This window comes from Octopus bimaculoides, chromosome 1 (genome assembly GCF_046866305.1).
Source record: "Octopus bimaculoides isolate indiv1 chromosome 1, ASM4686630v1, whole genome shotgun sequence".
Taxonomy (NCBI): domain Eukaryota; kingdom Metazoa; phylum Mollusca; class Cephalopoda; order Octopoda; family Octopodidae; genus Octopus; species Octopus bimaculoides.
The window spans coordinates 49688423-49715016 of record NC_142928.1 but is presented as its reverse complement, the minus strand read 5'-3'; the positions used below and the strand labels follow the sequence as shown (position 1 = coordinate 49715016).

Genomic DNA, 26594 nt, shown 5'->3' with positions numbered 1-26594 from the left:
ACGAAAGGGCTTAACATTGTCTGAATTAAAGCGGAATAATACTAGAATTAGATTAAACTTAAGATATATTTTCCAATAGGAAACATCAAACTAAGACAAAGTAAATTATCTACGAAGATTAATTAAATTCTTTTTCTGAGAATCTTTGATTCTCTGAAAGATGATGAGGTCTCATCGTTTTCAGAAAGAAGATAATATGATACACGTGATATATAATGTTCCCCATCACATGCTACTTATATTCACGTCATATTTACAATCATATTGGAAACTGTTTACCTATTAATTTAGAGTGGTATCTTCGTTTATATAAAAGTGTGTTTTGAAAATTAAAGAAATATGATTAGAATTATGTGAAGTGGAAACACTTCTAATAAGTTTTATATCAAAACAATTCTTACTAACAAACACCTTCTTCAGTAATGTGCATCTAACGTTTATGCAGACAGGGAAGACTGCGATCTTCTGAGAATTTTCTCTGTCTTTGTCTCTGACTCTGTCTCTGTCTCTGTCTGTCTGTATGTCTGTCTGTCTGTCGGTCTCTCTCTCTCTCTCTCTCTCTCTCTCTCTTTCTCTCTCTCTCTCTCTCTCTCTCTCTCTCTCTGTATATTCATATGAGTATGTGTGTGTGTGTGTGCGTGTGTGTGTGTGTGTGTTAGATCGTGAAGTATACATTTTCTAGTAAGGTATATGGTAAATTTTGAAAGCTGATCATTTGGCGCCATTATCATATTTTGACAATCTTTAATTTTTGTTAGAAATCTGACTCATGTATTTCTTTATTCTAGCTCATTTTGCGCTTTATAAAGTATTTATAAATCATCCTTTGCTATTTTGTGTTAGAGATGGATATGTCGGAAATTCGTACAGATTTGAAATACGAGTTCTTTCTTGCAAATACAGTATCACAGATAGCTCGGATTATTAATGGAGTACTTCATCCAAATGTTATTACACAACAGACGGTATGAAGATGTGATCCATTATGATTTCATTAAACCTGGTTCATCAATTATGGCCGAAGAATACTGCAGCAAACTGGACCAAATGATGTAGAAACTTACAAAAAAAAAAAGACAGTTTAGATTAGTCGACAGATCCACTCCTATTTTATTGCAAGACAACGCCAGACCAAATATCACAAAAATGACATTGGCGAAACTACAGGAGCTGGAGATGGAAGTTCTACATCTTCCACCATTCTCACCTGATCTTGCTCCCACTGATTACAATTTCTTCCAGAATTAGAACTTTTTGATAGGAAAAAATTTAATTCCGACGATGATGTAAAACAGGCCTTCTAAGATTTTACTGACTCTAGATTGCCAGGCTTCTACAGTTCCGGGTTAGACAAGCTAGCGCTAAAATGACAAAGATGTATTGACAGTATGGGTTCATATTTTTTTTTTAATAAAGCCATTCCTTGTATTTATAAAACATCAGCAAACATTTTTGTCCTTTCTACAAATTTCATACTTGAAGACCTAATATTTACAGACATACATACATACGCATATATATATATATATATGTATATATATATATATATATATATATATATATATATATATATATATATATATATATATATATATATATATATATATATATATATATATATATATATATATATATATATATATAAATATAAATATATATATATATATATATATATAAATATATATATATATATATATATATATATATATATATATATATATATATATATATATATATATATATATATAATCAAAATAAGCAACATGATATGAAGAGGTGATGCAGTACAACTGTTTAAGCGGCTCCAGTTCATTGAACAATGCAATCATTACATACATTTAAATGCAGGGCTATCCCCAGCTGCATAAATAAATAAAATTTTCAATTAGATTAGACACATTAATATAATTTTACTAAAATTATATTAATGTGTTCAACTGATTAAAACGTTCTATTTATCTATGCAGCTGAGGATAGCCCTGCATTTAAATTGATGTAATAATTGATGCAATAATGAAATGGAGCGGCTTGAAACAGCCGTACTGCATGACATCTTTATATCCTGTTGTTTATTTTGATTTTGTTCACCTTACTTTGAGTTGTACGGATACTACCGCACTGACTTGGTGCTTCAACTTAAATACCTAATTTAACTGAATCTCAATTATTTTATATATATATATATATATATATATATATATATATATATATATATGCGTGTGTGTGCATGTATGCATGTATATGTATGTACATATGTGTGTGTGTATGTGCTTGTATGTGTGCGTGCACGCTTACACACTTATGAAATTTATATTTCCACGTGAATGGCATATTGAATATGAATGCTTCCTACACCTTAACTTCGAAATCGAGAAAGGAAACTAAATTTAAAGTATAGGAAATGAGAGTATTCACAAATAAAAAGAAAAACAATAGGAGAGTATTGTATTTCACTTGAAGTACTGCGTATTGTTTGCAAAGATTAAAAAAAAATTGAATGGTACAACAACGAACTATGCTACAAACAATGGGCTATATACCTGGTCTAATTCTTTCATCCACAGTCTGATATGATATTTCGGAATAAAATTCCTTCTTCAGATATTCGTAGATGGTGTCGCTGCTATTATCGGTTTTGCAACGGCTTTTTTTTTTGTTATTTAAAAATAAATAAGTAAAGAAAGAAAAAGAGCCATCCGAAAACTGAGCAACGCTGTTGACAAATGAGCAACGCTGTTGACCAGAAGCAAAGGTGGATGATGACGAACTGAAAGCCACCGTCGAGTCAGATGCATCTCAAAGTGCACATGAATTACCATTGTTGTTTGCTGTTAGCAAGCAAATAATATCGACGCCCCTAGTTGAAATCGGTAAAGTGAAAAGAGTTGGATAAGTGGGTCCCAAATGAACTCAAGGAAAATCAGAAACAGCAACGTTGGAAGTCTGCATTATGCTACTTTCTCGTCACAAAGATGAATCATTTTTTGAATCGAATTATAACATGTGATGAGAAATGGATCCTATACAATAACCGTAACCGTTCAGCACAGAGGTTGGACAAAGACGCGCCACCAAAACATAGTCCAAAGATGCAAAATTCATCAAAAGAAGCTGATGGTGTGAGTTTGGTATAATCAGATATCTGAAGAAGGAATTTTATTCCTAAATGTCATATCAGACTATGGATGACTAAATTACATCAGATATATGGCCCATTATTTTATTATAGTGCATTGTTGTAGCATTCAAATCATTTTATTCTAAAAAAAAAAGCAATATATTGGCAAATAATGCCAATGAAAAATTTTCCAGAACACCATTGTCTGTCTAATGGTAAAACATTTGCAAGCCACCCGAAAGATATTCGTCTTCCTTTTCCTATATTGGACTTTAACAGCTTGTGTTAGCAATGCTTGCATTTCATTCGAAACCTCTACATATGAGCGGGTAATCAAATACTGTTTTCCTATAATAAGATGGGCAAAAGAAAAAAAATGTACTGAATCAAGGATACTGATATTGAAAATATCGATGGGCAAAATAAATTATATGAAATGCGCATAACAAATAATTGAGTTACATTATAGCATGTGGAAAACACCAGGTTTCAAGATTCCCATTTTTGTCATATAAGACTGTATTAAGATCTTAAAGTATTATTGATGCGATGCAAAATTCTTTCGGATTTTAAACTATGTAATGATTATGTTGAAATGTATAACGTGAGACATACATTTCAACATCTGGCATCGCAAAATAAATGACACACACATGTAATATGATGACTTATCATTGCTTCGTTTGCATTTCACGTATTAACTTGAGTGGCTATAACTATTCATTATGTGCGATAATACATTTACTAATTTACCTAGTAATCGACTTCTTCTGATGTTTGTCTATGTCTCCCCTTGAATACATATAGCTATTAATGAAACCTAGCCACCAAGTTCAACTGAGAAAGCGTGGTAAAAAAAATGTCATAACTGTTAGCGAGTTTTAAGATTTACCCACACAAGCACCTATCTGTACATGGAGTTTGTCGAAACATTATCGAGTAAGATCACCATTACCATGGATGCAGTGCGTTCACACAGCAAAAAAGGAAGCCTATTTAAAAGTCGGGAGATCTGGAGTTTACTAACAACCTTCCAAGTGTACATATATATTTTCATATATATGTCTATTTAGACACATACCCATACATAAACAAGAATTAGTGAACTGTTATTCAACATGTTCTCGGAATATTTCGTGCCTAAGAGAAGCTATTTGACATCGTAGCGTAAAGCAAAGCGTGTCTTTATCCAATACTTTACCAATACAACATATATTTTCCTGCATTTGAAAACAAGACTGACATAATTTCTTTATCAATATAGGTAGCGACATTCTAGAAACATTTGAATTTATAATTTTGCCCCATATTGTATTTGACAAATAGCATATTAGTAAAACAGAAATTAGTAGGAGGTAAATTTTTTTTAGTGATATCATAAACTGAAGCCAAATTCTAAAATGACTGATCAGATGACGTCTATAATTGGTATGTAGGAAATAAAAAAAGGAAAAATATGTAATACTTTTTCGTGTTATATGTAAGGACTATCATACAGTATCAATTGTGAGTATAGGAAATGTGTTGTGGCATGGGTTAACCAAAATAAGAACTGATTCGCTAAAGAGGCACTTGAAAAAAACCCCCCAAAAACGGATATTATCGCTTCAACCGTTTTAGTGCGGAAACATGTCTCGGGTGCATGTTTAATCATTGGTGACGAGTTCGGAATATGTTCACTGAATTTTAAATTCGAAGAAAATATCAATCTGAAAGAATATATCGTTAATATTTTGTGGAACTCCTATTTTATTGGGCACAAAGAAAGAAAAACTATGTAAAACATTGATTTTGTAATTTATTGTCAAACTTCTCAAAACCATGTTTCATTTCCATTATGGTAAGCAAAACTTGGCACCATTTTGACTTGAACCCTAATTATATCTACTGTGAACTGAACAATATCGCTTTATTTATAATGTACTATTTAATCTCTGCTGGCATTGAACCTATGTTATGGAGGGCCAAAGCCTTCACGGGTTTCACCGTCCACATTGGTCTAATATTTATTTCCATGGTTGTTACGTTCCTAATCATTATCGTTATACTTTATCACTAAGTTACGGAATATTACCTCATATCGCTGGATATTGCGTGCTATAAATGCAAGCGTTGACGCAAACCTTAAGACACACACACACGTACACACACTGACTCGCACATACCCCATACAAACACAAAAACACACAAACACAAGCACACACAACTCACATTCACACATAGTAACACGCACCCCACACACAATAAGATATCCACGATGCGCCCACATAGAGTTTAACCGGCAAATTGCAGTGAGGTTTAGGGAAATAGGCAGAATGATATGCGATCTCTCAAGAATCTATTTGATTTTATATGTTATCGAGGAGTGGAAAGCATTTCATCGTTCTTGGCTTGATAAACGAACGTAGCAATCCAGGATATTTGATTAGCAGATGTTTTCTTTGCGCCTCTGATTCGCGTTTTCTGATACGCTCCAGTGAGAATTCGAGTTAAAATCTCATCCTATATCATCCAAGCGAAGCCAATAATGAAAACGTTGATTTGACCATATCCGAGTCGATCATCAAATAATTACTTGTTCTAAATTCCTCTCTATATTTATGGAGGATTGCTATTTAACGACTGCGACCACGCAAACTAGCTACACGACAGTCTATATCAGTTTAGCACAATAAGAAATTGAACGATATCCTTTCGGTAATTAATATGATAATACGAAAACGTGTTTATATGCCGTTGCTACAACTAAAGCTCGGAAATTTCATTGGCTTATGTATAGAATTAAACGTATACTTAATTATATATGTGCCAACCGTGGAATTGTAACTGCTTGAAGTGAAATTATAATCAATCGCTCAGTTTCAAGGTCAAGTGTTAATTTGTATGGATCAAGACTGATACGTTTCATGGATATATTAGTACTATTATCAAATGTTGCGAAAGCCTTATTGGAACACATCTCTGTAATCTGATTATTTATGTACGATTTCCAACGTGCATTAGAACAATCTAATGCTTTCATATAGTGTAAGAATGCTTTCATATATATATATATATATATATATATATATATATATATATATATATATATATATATATATATATATATATATATATATATATGTGTGTGTGTGTGTGTGTGTGTGTGTGTGTGTGTATGTATGTATGTATATGTGTGTGTGTGTGTGTGTCTTTCTTTTCTCCTCTGTTTCTCTATTTCTTTGTATGCATACCTATGCACATACATTCACATACATCCAGACATACAGACACACACACACAAGTACACACGCATGCACACACACGCACACACACGCACACACACACATACACACACACACCACACACACACAAATACACAAACACATATACTTAGAGAGAGTGCGTGGTGAATTGTTGCAGAAGATTTTTAGAACTTTCATTATTAATGATTTCTATTGATACCTAATGGCTCCTTTTTGATAGTTGATAGAATTGTCTATGATCCTAAAGAGGTAAATTAATATAAGGATTACTCTTAAATAATTTAGTTTGGAGTATTTTCCATTCATTCACTTAAAATCTATTCCTTAAATATTTCATAAGCAATATTATTAGTTAGTTTTGTGGAGTACCCTATCAAAATTGATGTGTATACTGAATATATTTTTGAAATCTATTTTCGAAAAAAATGTGAGTACTAACTAAATACTATTTATTTAAAATTCTATATAACAACATTGAATTGTTTATGTAATGTCTTTAAAGTATTGCATTACCCGATTTTAGAATTGATTCATACATCAGCTGCTACTGAGAATTGTAACTTCTATCACATCTAACTACATGTACATCAGCTTTCAAATATATTGTGAAATGGGCTGGTTGAACACTTTAATATAATTAATTCATTACTATAAAACAGAAAAGGGTTATGATTATATAAAATAGAACGTTAGTTTATTTCTTCATTGAGAATCTACTTCAGAATTATATAAACAAAGGAAAGAAACATACATGTCCTACATAGATTAATGGTAGTAATATACATGATTCAGCCTCACAATACAGAATCACGTAAATGAAGGCATTTACAATGCTAATGGATGCCCTATTTATCTAAACATAAACATAATTACACATTGCCAGCTACTCCTTAAGCTGTCCAATCACATTTTTGAATTAATCTGCATTACACTCAAAGAATATATGATATATTTCAAGTGGGTAATATATATGAAAATAATATGTCATATTTTCATAATTACATCACTCGAAAGTAATTCCTACTTACATGACGTTATATTTCTTGTGTAGCGCAAAACCAATCCTTATCAAATAGTCTATAATGGAAAGCATGCATTTATATCTTTTCTGTGGGAATGCAGGTTAACATTTGCATGCACTTTGGCTACAATCAATAGTAGATGGTACTAAACTGTAGACATCCATTGTAGGCTTGTCATACCTGTTTAGGTTTAACTCTTAAATGCAACAATCCCTGATTTTATATAATGATCAATACGCATAAAGGATAATTACTATTAAGTGCATGGTAAGGGCTTAATATTTCTATTATGATTTGTTAAGTTATTTTCTTGTTTCAAAATACTAATTAAAAATATAAATATCTACTCTAATAATGTGAATGAATTTGTTGAAACTTCACAGTACATTGTAAGAAATACAGCTGTAATTAGTGCGGATAATACCAGCTGTATACAGCTCTGTTTCTTTACTGCTGGCGGCAATTTACCACGGAAATAAGAGGAAATAAAATAATTTCAGCAATACGACAATTTCCATTTAATCAGCAACAGTCTGTTTACAAGACTGGGAAAAAGAAAACCTGGGAATCGGCTGTGGAGACTAGAATTATCAAAGTTCGGCAAAAATATTGCTGTAATTATCGTTACCGAGTAGTTGCAATAATAATTCCGACGTACCTTTATATAAATCTCTTATGTAGATAAAGTACCTACTCCAAATACCTTGGTCTTTTCAGTGGAATACAGCATCTCACTAGAAAACAAAATCATTATCAGGAAATGTTACGTCTTCTCTAAAACTGCAAACTGCCAAATTATAATCACTACTTTTAAAACAATTCTAAATTATATCGTTGAATTTTAGTGTTCGTGATAACGTTAGTGTGAAACTGTTGTCAATATATTTAACACGTAGGAATTCTTCATGATTGAGCTTTAGTTTAATAAGAGAGTGGCATTTTATTTCAAAACTTTTAAAGAAATATTATTCTTCAATGTTATGATATATAATTCAACAGAGCACATGATTCTTCGAATTTGCAATATAGTAGGTTAATACACATCTGAATATATAAATGCATGTCTTATCTAATCATTACTGACTATGCATAAAGCGAATAATATGAAATATTCAGTTACAGATGGTCATAATCTAACGTAATATTTGCAACGTTAATGCAATTCAATCTCGTTAGTGACAAATAGTAATGGAACAACGGAACATATACGAGCAATAGGCTGTCGATAAAGGAGATGGACATCTAATTATATTCTGATGATGTCCATAGTGAGACTAGGCGTGAATGAATGGATTAACAATCAAAATTCACGCTGATAATAAACTGCGCTTTATAATTTAAATCCTATTTATTTTTATAAAACAATATTTTTGTGGCATTTTACTACTTGAAGCACCAATCATATTATAACTATTTTTGAAAAATTCGACGTAAATATTATATATAATATATCCGACAAAGATAAGGAAATCCATTTATTTAAACGTTAATATACCACAACTTTGTAAACTTTGTACCACTTATTATACGAATTGACATATATTCACTCAAATCGTTGAGATCATTTTGCAGGAAGTTGTTATATATGGGTAAATATAAATATAGAAACAAATGCATGGCAGAAAATGATGTCCACTTGCTCATTATTATGAGCAAATGGACATCATATTGTTTTCAAATTGTGGCATAAGGCCAGCAGTTTCGAAGGAAGAGGTATGTCGATTAGGTAAACCCAGTCCTCAATTGACCCTTATTTTATCGATCCCGAAAGGATGAAAACCCAAGTGGATCTCGGCAGCATTTGAACTCAGGACCTAAAGATTGACGAAATGCTGCTAAGTATTTCGCCCTGAGGGCTAACGATTATGCTAGCTCACCGCTATTCTATGTACAGAGATTCCAATACTTTCTGAATTGAAGTTATCTATTGTACTTTCCAGGAATACGGAGATTGTTATTACAAAATACTCAGAAACTAATCAGAAAATAATCATTACGCACATCTCTCTACCCTATTTCAGTCAGCTTACCATACGAAAATATCTAGACATTGGTTTGCATTTATAATTAGTGGTAAAATGAGTATTTTGAAATTAATTCAGGCGTTTCAGAGATATTGGTTGACCACGCAAACACACTCAAATGGACATATGAAATATATACCCACCCAGGCACCAATAGCACATATGTGATTGATATGCACACCAACTAACTGATTGGATTTCAATCCACACACAAACGCGCACACACACACAATTAAGCACACACATTTATGGTCACAGTTAATTGCAGACTTAAAGTAGCCCGAAATGCACACATAAAAGACCAATTACTTTCTTATTGACCTCTTTGAATACTGCAAATTAAAAAAAAAAACATACCCAATCCCAAATGAAAACGTATATTCTACAAATATCTCAGTGGTTCATGATAGAAACCTAAAGGATAAAAGATTGTTTATCAGAAGACATCATATACAAACTAACATATCACCTCTTTCTGGAGGATGAAATTATATGTCAAGTATATGAATGGTATTTATGAATAATTTGACAGAAGTACGACATTTTCAAAGGATATGATGACGCAAATTGGCCGACTTAGATGTTCGAATACGGCTGTAAATCAAAGGAGCCTGCAACATTTCTGGCAATGACGTAACTATTTCTTGGATTTAGGATTACAAAAGTTACATATGATTAGGAATGTGTGAAACTATTTTCATTAATGGGTTTTGTAAGTAGCAAGTGAATATATGACCAGAATAATGGAAATATAAGAGTCAGAAATTTCTGCATACGTTAATCGAATAATCCAGAATGAGCATTCTCTATCAACTTTTATACCTATATTTAGGCAACTCAGTCGGAAGTGAGATGAAATCTGAGCACTTGATGTTGAACCTCGAAAATTGTCAACAAGAACAGAATATTTCCACAATAGCAAAGATGTAGAATGAATCCTTAACAACAATCAATACAATCTTTGGATGTTTGATCATATCCATTTAAAGACACGCATCACACAAGTCAGATGTCGAAGTTCATGAGTGGGTTAAATCTGCATAGATAAGGCTGAGAGGTGCATGAACTTTAGAAGAGGTTTTGAAAAGGTATTTCCCGAATGAAAATGTCGAGACTAGAAACTTCTATATTAAATATCTTAGAAAAAATAATTGTGAATATAAAAATAGAAAACGCTATACTGATGGAAAGTATGATAACAGATAAAAGTAACTGATAGGATGTTTCTGACAGCATTCCAGGATAATGGCTTTGGGCTAAGAGAAGATATTAGGCACAAAAGCTGAAGCCAATTCTCAAGCAGGTGTAAATATAATTTTAACGATTAATGAAAATAGAAAATATTTTGCAATTAGCATTCTGTATCTGCTTTACATTCCCCAGCTCTAATTATGAAAGAAATTTGATACGAGATTAAAAGCCTCAGTAGTACTCTTGCAAAACTTGACTTCATAATATCACAAAGAACATTCTTGTTCAGAATACAATAGCTAAAACCCATCATAAGAAGAGCAAGCATATGCAAAACGTTCAAGAAGTCAAGCACATAGATATTGCTTCACATTACCCCAGTCAAAATACCGCATAGCAGAGTGGGCTGAAAAGTTCGCATGCTGACTATGAAGGAATGATGCTAGAGCTGTAAAATCTTGCATGCTTTAATTTCAACAATTCGTATTACTAGCAACTATTATTTTGTTAAAGTAAACTGATATCTCACTGTTCAATTATACATTTTCTATAAATCGACTCTATTGAAGCTAATAAGCTATATATACTTTAATATGGTTTTACTGATTAGACTTTATTCCTTTTCTATAGTGCTCTACCCTTCCTGATCATTTTATTATTTTATAATAGCCTTTAATAAATCTTGTTTTTGTACCCCTATTAATTGATACTTAGCTTATATAACACAATACCGGTATCTCCACAACTTACAATAATTGAATTTAATTAAATTAGCATATAGTTAACATGTTCTTTAGCCTCAGTACTCCCTTATTAAATACTAGTATAATCCAATTGATTATTCTCCATAGATACCATCTAATAAGTTGATATTTAGATAAATAATAAGTATAAATATTAAACTATTTCTATGTAATTTTCTTTTCCTCCCTCTATTGTAGTAAAATTTGGTATTTACTCAAAAGTATTCAAAGGAGCTTTATCCTTTTGTTATATCATTTGTAATAATCTTGACTGTTTTAAATTTTAACTTTATACAATATGGCAATAGTGTTTGAAATGATCTTTAAAAATTACTTGATTTATCCCTTTCTTAAAGTTGTCTACCCTCTTGATCTTAGTGTTTATAAGGGTCTTTATAGAAGCAGCCCTTCTAATTAAGTACCCCTAAGAAACTATAAATATCATGTATGGAGTAACAATAACAATAATAACTTCTAAAACCTATAATATAAAACTTAGTTTTAAAAATTAGAATAAAATTAGAATGTCCTATAACATCAATATTCTTTAGCTAATAGCAGGTGTCAGTCTTTTTTGATACTAGCTAAATAAGTAAATATATAATATTTAGTTTATTATACTTTAAATCATTATACGTTTTCTATAAATCTTCTGTAAGTAGGTTAATAAGGTACTGTCAGTACATCTGTCAGATGTATTTGATGACTGCCACGAGACAGGAAAGTATACTAGTCCTTATATATTTAATACTCTATATTTAATATTCAATATTTCATTTCATTTTACTATTAATATTATATATTCCATATACTATATCCCACATTAATTTTATAAGAATATAAATAAAACATAAAAACAGAGCTGGAACTCTTTTAAATAATATATTCCTCTATACACGATCATACAAAACTCTTTTTATATATTTTTATTTCTATTCATATATATATATATATATATATATATATATATATATATATATATATATATATATATATATATATATATATATATATCTTTTACTCTTTTACTTGTTTCAGTCATCTGACTGCGCCCATGCTGGAGCACCACCTTTAGTCGAACAAATCGAACCCAGGACTTATTCTTTGGAAGCCTAGTACTTATTCTACCGCTCTCTTTTGCCGAACCGCTAAGTAACGGGGACGTAAACACACCACCATCGGTTGTCAAACGATGCTGGGGGGACAAACACAGACACACAAACATATACACACACCCATACATATATGTACATATATACGACATACTTCTTTCAGTTTCCGTCTACCAAATCCACTCACAAGGCTTTGGTCGGCCTGAGGCTATAGTAGAAAACACTTGCCCAAGGTGCCACGCAGTGGGACTGAACCCAGAACCATGTGGCTGGTAAGCATATACATTTATACATACACATATATATGTGCGTGTATGCATATATGTATGCATGTAAGTATATATGCATGTATGCTTGAGAGACAAAGATTATACAAAGATAAAGACGGAGAATAGCATATATAAGAGGGAAGTCTAGATTATTCATGAGTGATTATTTGCCAATGAATTTGATTGTTCTCTTATACAAACAACGTCCATATATTTGAGTGAGTGACAGGATTATCGTCAAATTTACAATAACACGTAAGATTTTGTACAACGCCTTATCATTGTTAGTGGGAACCTAGATTTTCGTTTCAGTGATACTTATGAATTATCAATCTATATGTTTCAGAAGGTGGTTAAACATATTTCCTATTTTTATTACATGATATAACTATTCAGAGAAAGGTAATTCATTGATCAAAAATTTTAAATGCTTTCCTTGAAATGACTTTCAGTCGAATTATTCATTAGTATTGGCTGATAGAGTTAGAAAATATCACTATCCCTTTCATTTTAAGATAGAAAATGATTTTTGTGTTATGGCTTATCGTTTGCACAGATATTTGTGATGTGTGAAGTTATATTTTTGACAAGTGATCAAATACTGGATATAAGGTAATGAAGTTTGCAAGTTAACCACTTATCAGAGAATCTTCAACATATGAAAGAATATAAAATGGAAATAATGAATAATTTACAACACAAAACGATAAACGAAAGGATTGGATATGAGCAGTGAAAAATATCAATGCCATTAAATACTAATAATTTATGCACAGATTGGGAAGATGTCAAACAATACTCGTGTGCTCATTTCTACATATTATAGAGATGGGTGGCGTTTCAACTTGATTTTATGACTACTCATACACAATTTTCATTGACAAAAGTTTCACTCATGGACTGACGTCACCAAAAGAACACATTTTAATGGTTGACCACATAGGCTCATATGTGATTTCGCTTATAACTTTGACATTCGATGTACACTTTTGAATTTACAGCGTGTTATGCACATCAAGATAGTAAAAGGTTATTCTACAACCGAATGTACAGGAACGCTTACATTTAATTCAATGCTACCTAGTGGAACTGTACTCCAGCTTGACCGAGCGTTTACCTCATCTGCAAATATACATTTCTTTGTATTTGCATAAAGGGCTACCAAGGAAATATTCTGTATCTGTGCCTGAGGACTCGCAGCAATGCAGAAGGACATGCATCTTAAGACGCATGTTGTCACACATAAGCGGATAGTATCTCTAAGTAGAGATTCCTGAGGAGGGTATTTTGTCAGCAAATGTTCTTCCATGTTCGAGTTAACATGAATGCGTTAAATGTGATGAGACATGCGCAATTATATATATATATATATATATATATATATATATATATATGCATATATATAATTGGGCGCACACAAACATATATATATGTACATATATACAGATATGTATGTATGTACATATGTACATATATATATATATATATATATATATATATATATATATAAATATAAATATAAATATATATATATATATATATATATATATATATATATATATATATATATATATATATATATATATATATATATATATACACACACACACATATATATATATATATATATATATATATATATATATATATATATATATATATATATATATATGTGTATATACATATGTACATAGCCACAGAAGCATATATCCATGTATATGAACATATACAAGTGCACATATTGATATATACGCTTTTATGTTTTTACACGTATATAATCACATACATTTATCAATGTGCATTTGCATATATACAAACACGCGTGCACACAAACACAAGCATACAGAGAAATACGCTCATATAAAAGATGCGTATTCCTCCTTTAATGCAGGGCGTCGCAAACGTTTATTTTGTAACTGTGAGGTAGATGAGATTGATATCTTAATCCATTACAAGCATGTTGGTTACGCGGATCCTTCATAGGCAGTCTTAATTTGCAACAAATATTATTGGAATAATGATTAGTGTAGTTTTGATGGCTTGGCAAATTATGATTGAAATATATAGCACGTACTGTTATTAATATTTATTCAATCTTTCCTAAATACATACTGATGATGAAATATTAATATTGCTCTAGTACAGAGACCAGGTAGTTTTATTATGCCTGTTGATTGAACATAAAACTAATTCCAAATAAGCACATACATTTTATATTGAAGCATAACTTATCCTCCAGACCAATCATAACTGGGGAACGAATCAGATGCTCATGGTACAAGAAAAGAATGAAATGATGTCATGTAAAATCAACAGATTTACTAACACGATATAACATGATTGCTGTTTGAGATTGTTCTACTGTAACTTTAATGGGATTGAGAATATATTTTACCGTTAAACACAAACGTTCAGGAATCTACACAGAGAAATACAACATACTCATATAAAATATAGATACAGCGGAAGAAAAAATATTAAGAATATAAACGTAGGTATGTTTAATAATTCATCTAAGCAACTTATTAAGGTACGACTTTTATAGGCGAAGTTTAAAAATCAATTTATCATTTTCTTCACACCCGCGCGCATACGAAAGAACGCATACAAACACATTCACAGAAAATCACGAAAATAGTATCGCATCGACAAACACAAAATCACACCTACGAACACATTCGTGTAATTTTCTATGTTGCTATGCAGCCAAGTAATATAAACATCGTTAAACGTGATTAGAAAATTTCATAAAGATATATGTGAACGGTATTTACAACATAAAGATAATGTTTCTATATTTTATAATTTAATGACAGATAATGTCGAATATTGAAGAGTGTTTTCGTTGCGTGCTGCGTCATCAGCGAAGCTGGCGGGCATTCAACAGGAAAAGGAAAATAAAAAAATGGATACACCAACATGAACTAAACATAACTTGATACATTGAAAAATCACTTTTTTTTCCTTTTAGAGTAATACAACACATTTTACACACTCACTTATTGCGATAAGCCAGCACACATGTAAATACAGTTCTTTTTTTCTTTTTCTTTTTTGAAATATTAATAATATCAACCAGTCAATTAAGGGAAATTTTAACAGCATGAAGCAAACAGTATTAGGATGTATGAAAAAAATGTGTAAAAGTGAGCGCAAATATATATTCACACATACACACATGCATATACAAACACACACACATACACGCACACGCGCGCACAAACACATACACACACAACTATGTATTATATATTATACATATCTTCCCATACATTAATCATTATTTTGCAGTTTTGTTATTCGGTTTCTTATGAAATACATCTTTCTCCCTTATAGTTAGTTTGTGCTTTTATTTTTTATTTATTCACTATATTCATGTGCATAAAAGTGGGGAAAAATATGTAAAGCAGTAATATGCTATCTATATTGTAATTAATTTACGCCAATATACGAGAGACACAGCACGAGTTGGTCCGACCATATATATTCTGTATCACTGAAAAGGTTTCATTCGTGTATATTGTAATTTCAAATTCTATTCCATATTCACATCTCCAATGTAAATATTTCTGCTGACAATTGCTGTAATAAAGATGCACACAAACTCATACACACTCGCACGGGCGCACCAACACACGCACGCGCGCGCGCACACACACACACACACACACGCACACATGCACACACATACACACACACATACACACACATACACACACACAAACACACACATAAACACAGACATACTCATATATATATATATATATATATATATATATATATAAATACGACGGGTTTCTTTTTGTTTCCTTATACGAAATCAGCTCAAAATGCTTTGGTTGGCCCGAAGCTATAATACAGTGGTTCCCAAAATGTTTAGGGCTGCCGCTTCCTTGACACACAGGCACCATTCTTAGTGCCCCCATCCCAAATAGCCCTCACAAACAGAGACCTTTTTCAGAAGTAAATTCAAAGCAACCGTATTTAACAAATAATACTTAACCTAATGAATCCATTACTGTGTTGTTTTTACATGAAACACTACTCCATTCTTGCCCCTCCCCCTTGGAGCTTTCGGATCTATTACTATAGTAGAAGACACTTACCCAAGGTGCCATTTTTCTCTTTCTGTCTCTATCTGTCTCTCTTCTCCTCTCTCATTTTTTAGTCACTCTGATTTCTTTTCCCTCTCTCTCATTCTTTGCCCCTCTTTCTTCCTCTCCCTCATATTCTTTAATATCTCTGCCCTCTACAGCTCTATCCCTCTCCTACCATATGAGTGCTGTTCGACCAGGGCATTGTCGTCGTTTTTCGATCAGCCGTCTTCCAGGCCGGTCACTTTCGTCATTTCTCCTTTACGCCAGCATGCTACGTTCCTTTGATAGTCGAAAGACGCTTTCTATTATTTATTTATTTATTTTTAAATGTACAATCATTCTTGTCTTGTATATCTGAAAGGCCGTCATTTCTTGTATGTGAAACATTACAGCTTTCTTGTTCTTATTTTCATGTGTGCCGCCTGGCAAAGATTCACCTTGAAATCCCCTGTGCATACGCGCTTACATTTAACGTTCCAGCCCACTTCTGCATGCAATGAAGATTGTAGCATGTGATCATCGCAGTGACGATGACAGTGTAAGTTATCATGGCGATACCTGCTTAGTGGCCATCGCCAAGTTGCAGAATGTGTATGGAGAGGAGTGTATAGGCCACACACTTGTGTACGTTTGGTTTAGATGTTTCCGAGGTGACCGAAAATTGCTGTTACTGACGAGGTGAAATCGTCTGGTCAACATCCGTGAATTATCAGAGGATGTGCAAGTTAGTTATGGTTCAGTTCAGTTCATTATCACTGACGATTTGGGGATATATTCGCGTGTCTGTTAAGTCAGAGACAAACGAGAAGAACCCGAAACAAAAGATAAGAATTAAGATATAAGCTCAAATTAGGCAATGATACTCATACAGTTATAAATTCGACGTAAAATGCGTATACATATATTAATACATATCAACAACTACAAATATTTAAAAAAATATTTATAAAAGATAAATTTTTATATACAGATATACGTAACAATACATGTAAATTAAACCCAAGTGCGAGAAAAAGAGAGCTGCTAAAAAATTAAAAGCAGTTAAGAGTTTCAGTTAAAAGATCCATAGAGTTCAATGTAATTTAAAAAAATATATAAATGGTTTATAAGGTACATAATACCTTATGTGTATACCTTACACACACACACACACACATACATATATATATATATATATATATATATATATATATATATATATATATATATATGTGTGTGTGTATGAGTATGTGTGTGTATATGTACGTGTTTGTGAGTGTGTGTCTGTGTATGAGAGACAACAAAGTCAAGGCTGTGTGGAATTTTCAAGATATTTATAAACAGAAAGTTAGTCTTACAGCTGTTTCTGGGATATGTATATCTCTTCATAAGAGAAAGAAATATTGAAGTTCAATATAAGGAGTTATTTTCGAAAAGTAAGGAAATATATAAAATGGAAGGATCTATTAAATATTTACGCTTACACAGACAGAAACAGAACCACACACGCGAAATATATATATATATATATATATATGGCACCATTCCTTCCAGGAACTTCCAGATATGTATTACTACATACCTCACCCGTCTTTGCTCCAGTGAGTAGAGTCTTGGCTGTTTCAGCTGACATATATATATATATATATATATATATATATATATATATATATATATATATGTGTGTGTGCGTGTGTGTGTGTGTGTGTGTGTTTGTGTGTATGTGTGTGTGTGTGTGTGTGTGTACGCGTGTGTGCGTGTGTGCGTACGCGTGTGTGCGTGTGTGCGTACGCGCGTATAGGCTGAAACGGCTAAGACTCTACTCGCTGGAGCGAAGGCTCGAGAGCTATGCAGTAATATACATCTGGAAGATCCTGGAAGGAATGGTGCCAAATTTTGGGATTGAAAGCTACCCCAATGCCAAAACGGGTCGACATTGCACAGTGCCAAAGGTCCCAGCAATGCCACCGCGCTTCAGGACCAGTTACTGCAACACCCTGGGTTTCAGGTGCCCACAGTTTTTAATATTCTCCCTAAGAGCCTAAGGGATCTACACAATATGGATATTGGTGTTTTCAAATGAAAACTGGATCTCTTCCCGTCGAGAGTCCCAGATAAAACTACCGCCTGGCAAAAGGCGCAAATGAAGGTAGTGACATCAAATTCTCTTATTCACAAAGTGCCACAAATTAGAGGAAATTCTCAATAATTACAGTGTAGCAAAACGGCGGTGCCCCAGCATGAGCTGAACGTTCAATATATGTATATATATATCAAGGGATCATATCGTTAGAATATACACTTTATGTATTTTGATATGCTAAATTATGTTTATTGAAGATATTTTAAAATAGAAACGGTACTTAACATTCTATTTAGCACTATGTTAATTATCGATTCTCTCATATTCTAATTCATGTATATTTAAAGAGGTATCATCATACTGTGTCACAATGATTCCTTTTAAAATTGTTTATGGCTAGTAGTTTATTTTTTGTATCGTGTCGTTAGAATATTTTAAAGTAACTTTTTAAGCAATAGTGGAAGCAATTAGTCTAAATGTCTCGAAATTAAGAGGCGGGCGTATTTCGAAGTGAGAATGTTGCTTAAAATGATTTCTAATCGTGCATACTATTTAAATATTTAAATACGCACTCCATGTATTTAAACTTAATTTAGACTGAAAAATTTGCGCAATTTTAGGAAAGTTATTAAGTGGGAAATATAAAACCAAAGGTATATTTGCTATTGATTTATTTTATTTGTATTATAATTACATTTCTGCAACCTAATATCTAGTTCATAATGAACCTTAAACACTTTTTCTTTACAAATGCCATGCTGTTTATATCTTAAGAATTTAAATTAAAATTCCCTTCATCTCTTACCATCACTTGTATTTTTATTCCTATTTCAATTTTTAGTGCGATGTGTCACAAGAGAATAGATACATTCTCTTTTCCTCTTGGCTACTATTCATTTATTCTTTTATTTTTTACTTGTTTCAGCCATTTGACTATGGCCATGTTAGTTATTCATATTTTGTTGAAGATAGGGTCACAGAAACACATTTAGTTTATAATTGATATATTCGTTACGTTATACTCGTTCCAAAATTGAATTATTTCTATCTATCTATCTATCTATCTATCTATCTATCTATCTATCTATCTATATATATATATATATATATATATATATATATATATATATATATATATATATATATATATATATATATATATATATATATATATATATATATATATATATATATATATATATATATATATATATATATATATATATATATATATATATATATATATATACATATATATATATCTATATATATGAGAATAAAGATATAAACTCAAATTAGACAATCATACTGATACATTTATAAATTTGACTTAAAATGTGCATACATATATTAATAGAAACATATTCATAAAATATAAATATAAATATAAATATATCTATATATATATATAAGTAAAAAAACTACCAAACAATAAGCAACATATTTACCGAAAGCGAGGAAATGCAGCTTTCAAAATTAATCTCTTAAAAACATTTAACTTAACGGTAAACCACTGGTTTCTCAATCAATACAGAAAAACTGTGAAGTAACCTGCATCTTTTGTTCATCAGTACAATATATTCAGTGCTGAATATTATTCTGTATAAGCACATGTTACTGAGAAGCAACCGGATAAATTCAAATCTCTTTCACGGATATATAATTATGAACAGAAGTCATCGTACTGTGTTGGGTACATCGTGGTATGTTGATTCTAGTTTATTTTTATGTGTCTCGACCATACGTGTACTGATGAACAAAAGATGCAGGTTACTTCACAGTTTTTCTGTATTGATTGAGAAACCCTGTGGTTTACCGTTAAGTTAAATGTTTTTAAAAGATTAATTTTGAAAGCTGTATTTCCTCGCTTTCGGTAAATATGTTGCTCATTTTTTGGTAGTTTTTGACTTATTTAGTCCCTCTGAGCGTGAGGCATTACTATATAGTTACTATATAGTTAATGCCCTTATATAAATTATATATAGTTATGAAAAAAATGATGAGTTTTTTTTTCATTATGAGGTTTTTTCACGCTGACTACTTGATAAATTCCTATAAAGATTTTATCCTATATTATACCAGATATATATATATATATATATATATATATATATATATATATATATATATATATATATATATATATAGATGCATATATATATATATATATATATATATATATATATATATATATATATATATCATAAATATAAGGGATTAGCAATTGAGTTGCTTCTCCAACATACTGAAAATTCAGAAACAGCAGTCAAAGAACTACTGATTCTAAACTACAAATTTTTCTCTAAAATGGATGGCGATATTTATGGCACACATAGAACAAAAAACCGGAGGGAAAAGCACAAACAAAACAAGCCTTTAGTTAATTGGGTACGAATCGTTTCATGGTTAAGCGAACGAAAACTTCACTATTCCAATCTTCAGCCCAAATATTCTGATAAATTTGAAAGTGTCTCTAAAAAAATTCACGGTAATCCTTGGCCATGCGACACCAAAAATCAACGATAAGAAAGGCACTTACGAATTCATCGGCTAGCGAGTTCAGGCATCCCACCCCAAAGAAATCCACTCCATGTGCGCCACAAATAGTCCCGTATGAAAAAAAGTTCCGTGTGGAAGGATTACGGTTTAACTATCTAACTTAGAGATATCAAATATAAAGTATACAAGAAATGAGGGCAGGGAATCGTCAATTAATAATAAAATTAACAATTAACAATTTTGCCAAGTAGTTCAGTATGAAATAAACCTTTATCGGTAAGACCATTTATCATCATAAATATAAGGGATTAGCAATTGAGTTGCTTCTCCAACATACTGAAAATTCAGAAACAGCAGTCAAAGAACTACTGATTCTAAACTACAAATTTTTCTCTAAAATGGATGGCGATATTTATGGCACACATAGAACAAAAAACCGGAGGGAAAATCACAAACAAAACAAGCCTTTAGTTAATTGGGTACGAATCGTTTCATGGTTAAGCGAACGAAAACTTCACTATTCCAATCTTCAGCCCAAATATTCTGATAAATTTGAAAGTGTCTCTAAAAAAATTCACGGTAAACCTTGGCCATGCGACACCAAAAATCAACGATAAGAAAGGCACTTACGAATTCATCGGCTAGCGAGTTCTAGCGGGACCATTTGTGGGGCACATGGAGTGGATTTCTTTGGGGTGGGATGCCTGAACTCGCTAGCCGATGAATTCGTAAGTGCCTTTCTTATCGTTGATTTTTGGTGTCGCATGGCCAAGGATTACCGTGAAAGTTTTTTAGAGACACTTTCAAATTTATCAGAATATTTGGGCTGAAGATTGGAATAGTGAAGTTTTCGTTCGCTTAACCATGAAACGATTCGTACCCAATTAACTAAAGGCTTGTTTTGTTTGTGCTTTTCCCTCCGGTTTTTTGTTCTATGTGTGCCATAAATATCGCCATCCATTTTAGAGAAAAATTTGTAGTTTAGAATCAGTAGTTCTTTGACTGCTGTTTCTGAATTTTCAGTATGTTGGAGAAGCAACTCAATTGCTAATCCCTTATATTTATGATGATAAATGGTCTTACCGATAAAGGTTTATTTCATACTGAACTACTTGGCAAAATTGTTAATTGTTAATTTTATTATTAATTGACGATTCCCTGACCTCATTTCTTGTATACTTTATATTTGATATCTCTAAGTTAGATAGTTAAACCGTAATCCTTCCACACGGAACTTTTTTTCATACGGGACTATTTGTGGCGCACATGGAGTGGATTTCTTTGGGGTGGGATGCCTGAACTCGCTAGCCGATGAATTCGTAAGTGCCTTTCTTATCGTTGAATTTTGGTGTCGCATGGCCAAGGATTACCGTGAATTTTTTTAGAGACACTTTCAAATTTATCAGAATATTTGGGCTGAAGATTGGAATAGTGAAGTTTTCGTTCGCTTAACCATGAAACGATTCGTACCCAATTAACTAAAGGCTTGTTTTGTTTGTGCTTTTCCCTCCGGTTTTTTGTTCTATGTGTGCCATAAATATCGCCATCCATTTTAGAGAAAAATTTGTAGTTTAGAATCAGTAGTTCTTTGACTGCTGTTTCTGAATTTTCAGTATGTTGGAGAAGCAACTCAATTGCTAATCCCTTATATTTATGATGATAAATGGTCTTACCGATAAAGGTTTATTTCATACTGAACTACTTGGCAAAATTGTTAATTGTTAATTTTATTATTAATTGACGATTCCCTGCCCTCATTTCTTGTATACTATATATATATATATATATATATATATATATATATATATATATATATATATATTTATATATATATATATATGTATGTATGTATGTATGTATGTATGCATGTATATATGAATATACATAATAAACACATGTAAATGAAACCCATATAGGATACGTATGGAAGGAAGTGTGACAAAAAGAAGACTGAATTAGAGCGGTAAAGAGGTTCGATTAAAAGATCCATAGAGTCCGGTGTGTTTTTTTCAAAAATATAAATGCTATATAAGTTATATAATGCAGTTCGAGGGTGTTCACTTTCAACGGCCGTATCATATACCTTGTATACCACTTACGTTTTTAAAATCACACCGAACTCTCTGGATCTCTTAATCGAAATTCTTAACCGCTCTTAATTTCAGTTCAGAAATTAAAAAAAAATATTACAATTAATTCAGTCCTCTTTTTCTTACACTTCCTTCCATACGTATCCCACATGGGTTTTATTTTCATGTATTTTTTATGTATATTAATATTTTATAAATACTTTTAAAAAATATTCACTTGTGTCAATATGTATTAATATATGTATACACATTTTAAGTGGAATTTATAAATGTATGTGTATGATTGTCTAATAAGAATTTATATTTAATTATTATCTTTTGTCTTGTGTTCGACCCGAGAATTTCCTTTTAGCAGTTCTACATATTTTGTAAAAGAGAACAATATTATATATATATTTTCATTGCACTTTTTCGATGCTCTGATAACTGAAAAGATGGCGGCGTGGGTTTCCGCCCCGACCTCCGAAACTCGGAGTTTTATCATGGCTACGGAATAATTGTCACAGTATATTTACACACACACACACACACACACACACACACACACACACACACACACACACACACACACACACACACATATATATATATGTATTTATATATGTATTTATATATAAATGTATGCATTAGGCGTCATTCTATTTGCAAGAAGAATGCAAGTGATTGTTATATTAGCGTTATATGTTCGTTTCAATCACGCGAAAACTAAACTTGTATCAAACCTAAAACGTTTATTTTACTTATGTTTAATAAAAAAACATGTACTAATTCTGGGTTAATTATAGGTTAACAGCTTCTATAGACATGCATAACATGAAATGCTTTCGATATAATTCTTACATGTGATTAATCCGTCGTCTAGCAACTAATTATTGGTTATAGTTTAGAATTTAGTGGTTTACCGATAAACTTTACCTATTGAAATATTGATTATCAGATTTGTCTGGAGAATTCATTGTGTTACAACATTGTAATAAAACCATTCTTTAAAATGGTATTGTTATAATTAATTTTCAAAATCCCTAGCGTGTACATAATTATAATGCATTTGTCTTAAGTGATCAGATGTTTCATTTTTAGCGTTAGCACTATCAGAAGAAATGGATTAAGTTTTTGCTCTATGTATTAGAATAGTAATAACATTTATATTAACCATCGGGAATATATATACATACTTATATGTATGTATGTATGTATGTATGTATGTATGTATGTATGTACGTTGAAATGTAAGTATATGACTGTGTGGTAAGAAGTCTGCATACCATCCACGTGGTTCCGAGTCGAAGCTAATGCGTTGCACCTTCGTTAAGTGCCTTCTACTGTAGCCTGAAACAGACCAATCCCTGGGAGTGGATTTGGAAGACGGAGACTGAAAGAGACCTAATATATGTTTATAAGCGGTGTTGGTTTTCTTACGTCCCGTTTAACATGCGGTGCGACAAAACAGCCGGTAGAATAAGTACCAGGCTTTCACATATGTAACACGATTGATTCGTTGGGCTAAAATTATTTAAGACAGTGTCCCAGCATGACCGCAATCTATTAAGTCAAATAATTAAAACATAAAAGGTATATATACATACATACGTACACGGGCACACGCGCGCAGCACACTACCAAGAACGCGTGCGTGCACACGCACATACTCTAGAATATATATATATATATATATATATATATATATATATATATATATATATATATATATATATATATATATATATATATTCACATGTGTTTATTTGTATATGTATTTTATATATATTTTGCTGAATTGTTATGTTAAGCGAACGAAAGCGCTAATGAAGAGTTTTCTCAAATTTTGACTACTTCCCTTTTCTTAATGTACACTATCTCAATATCTGTACACCACCTGAAAGACATTGTTGCTCTCTCTCTCTCCCTCTCTCTCTCTCTCTCTCTCTCTCTCTCTCTCTCTCTCACTCTCTCTCTCTCTCTCTCTTTCTCTCTCTCTCTCGCTCTCTCTCTCTCTCGCTCTCTCCCTCTCTCTGTAAATATATATATATATATATATATATATATATATATATATATATATATATATATATATATATATATATATATATATATATATATATATATATATATATATATTTGTTAAAGAGCAAAACAAAACTTAAGGCAAGGCAAAGGTAAGTAGAGTCGTAGTAATCCTTTACCCCACTTACCTAGCGTACCTAAGCGTTTACATCACCTGTGAACTAAATCCCCATATTATATATTTTGAATGAACTTGTATTCAAAGAAACTAATAAAAAGATTTAATTTACGCTGGATTGCACTAGATATTGTTCATTAAAAACAACAAAAGTTCATCGCATGAAATGCATGCTTACAAAATATGCAATTAATAACAGAAAAAAAAAAGTCGTCATAATACACATGAAACGTAACTTAAATTTCATCACAATACATTGCAACACTAAAATATACTATAATGTATGAAATAAATATTTTAAATGTTCCCCTTTATATGATACCACAAGAGTCTCTGCTAGAAACAAACCTTTAAACATAGTTTCCAACTTTTAACAATCGAATGCTTTTCTCAAAGAAGTAAATTTGAGGATGTAAACGCATGGTACTCAAAAAGCAATACGATGACTGCATTCTAGTACACCCAAAAACATGTAAGCGAATTGTTTGTAAAAAATGCATATGAATTATTTTGTCAATAATTAGAAACGAAACATTGATTCGCGAACTATTAATAAAGACTGAACAACGTAGGAAACGCTCGTCTTAAATAAAGTTGAACAAACAATAGGCGGGACGCAAATGAATCTAATATTGTAATTCCTGTGCAAATATCTGCACATATCGCTGTAAAGATACAGCAACATGTGCGAACACACGTTTTTTCACTGAATACGATTATGACGATACATAAGCGTTGATGATGGGTTTAAAAAGGCGAAAATATATGGCCCCCAAATTTTGGAACAAGGCCAGCAGTTTGTTGGAAGGTGCAAAGTCGGTTACATTGACCCCAGTGCTAAACTGCTACTTATTTTATCGCCTCCGAAATTATGAAAAGCAAAGTCTACCCTAGAAGAATTTCAAATCAGAACGTAAGAAATAATCCTTTCTTCAGTGGC

At 31.8% G+C, this 26594-nt stretch overlaps 1 protein-coding gene across 5 annotated transcripts in view; it reads right to left on the bottom strand.

Annotated features, from left to right (window-relative positions):
• LOC106881850 (uncharacterized) overlaps nt 1–26594 on the bottom strand; it is a 696991-nt gene that overhangs the window by 262972 nt on the left and 407425 nt on the right. For 2 of the 5 annotated variants that reach the window (XM_089350933.1, XM_052966454.2), the window contains one exon: nt 8044–8119. The exons of the other annotated variants lie outside the window; for them this stretch is intronic. The gene's annotated coding sequence lies outside the window, so the exon portion shown is untranslated. The remainder of the gene's footprint in view (nt 1–8043; nt 8120–26594) is intronic. 5 annotated transcript variants of the gene reach the window in all.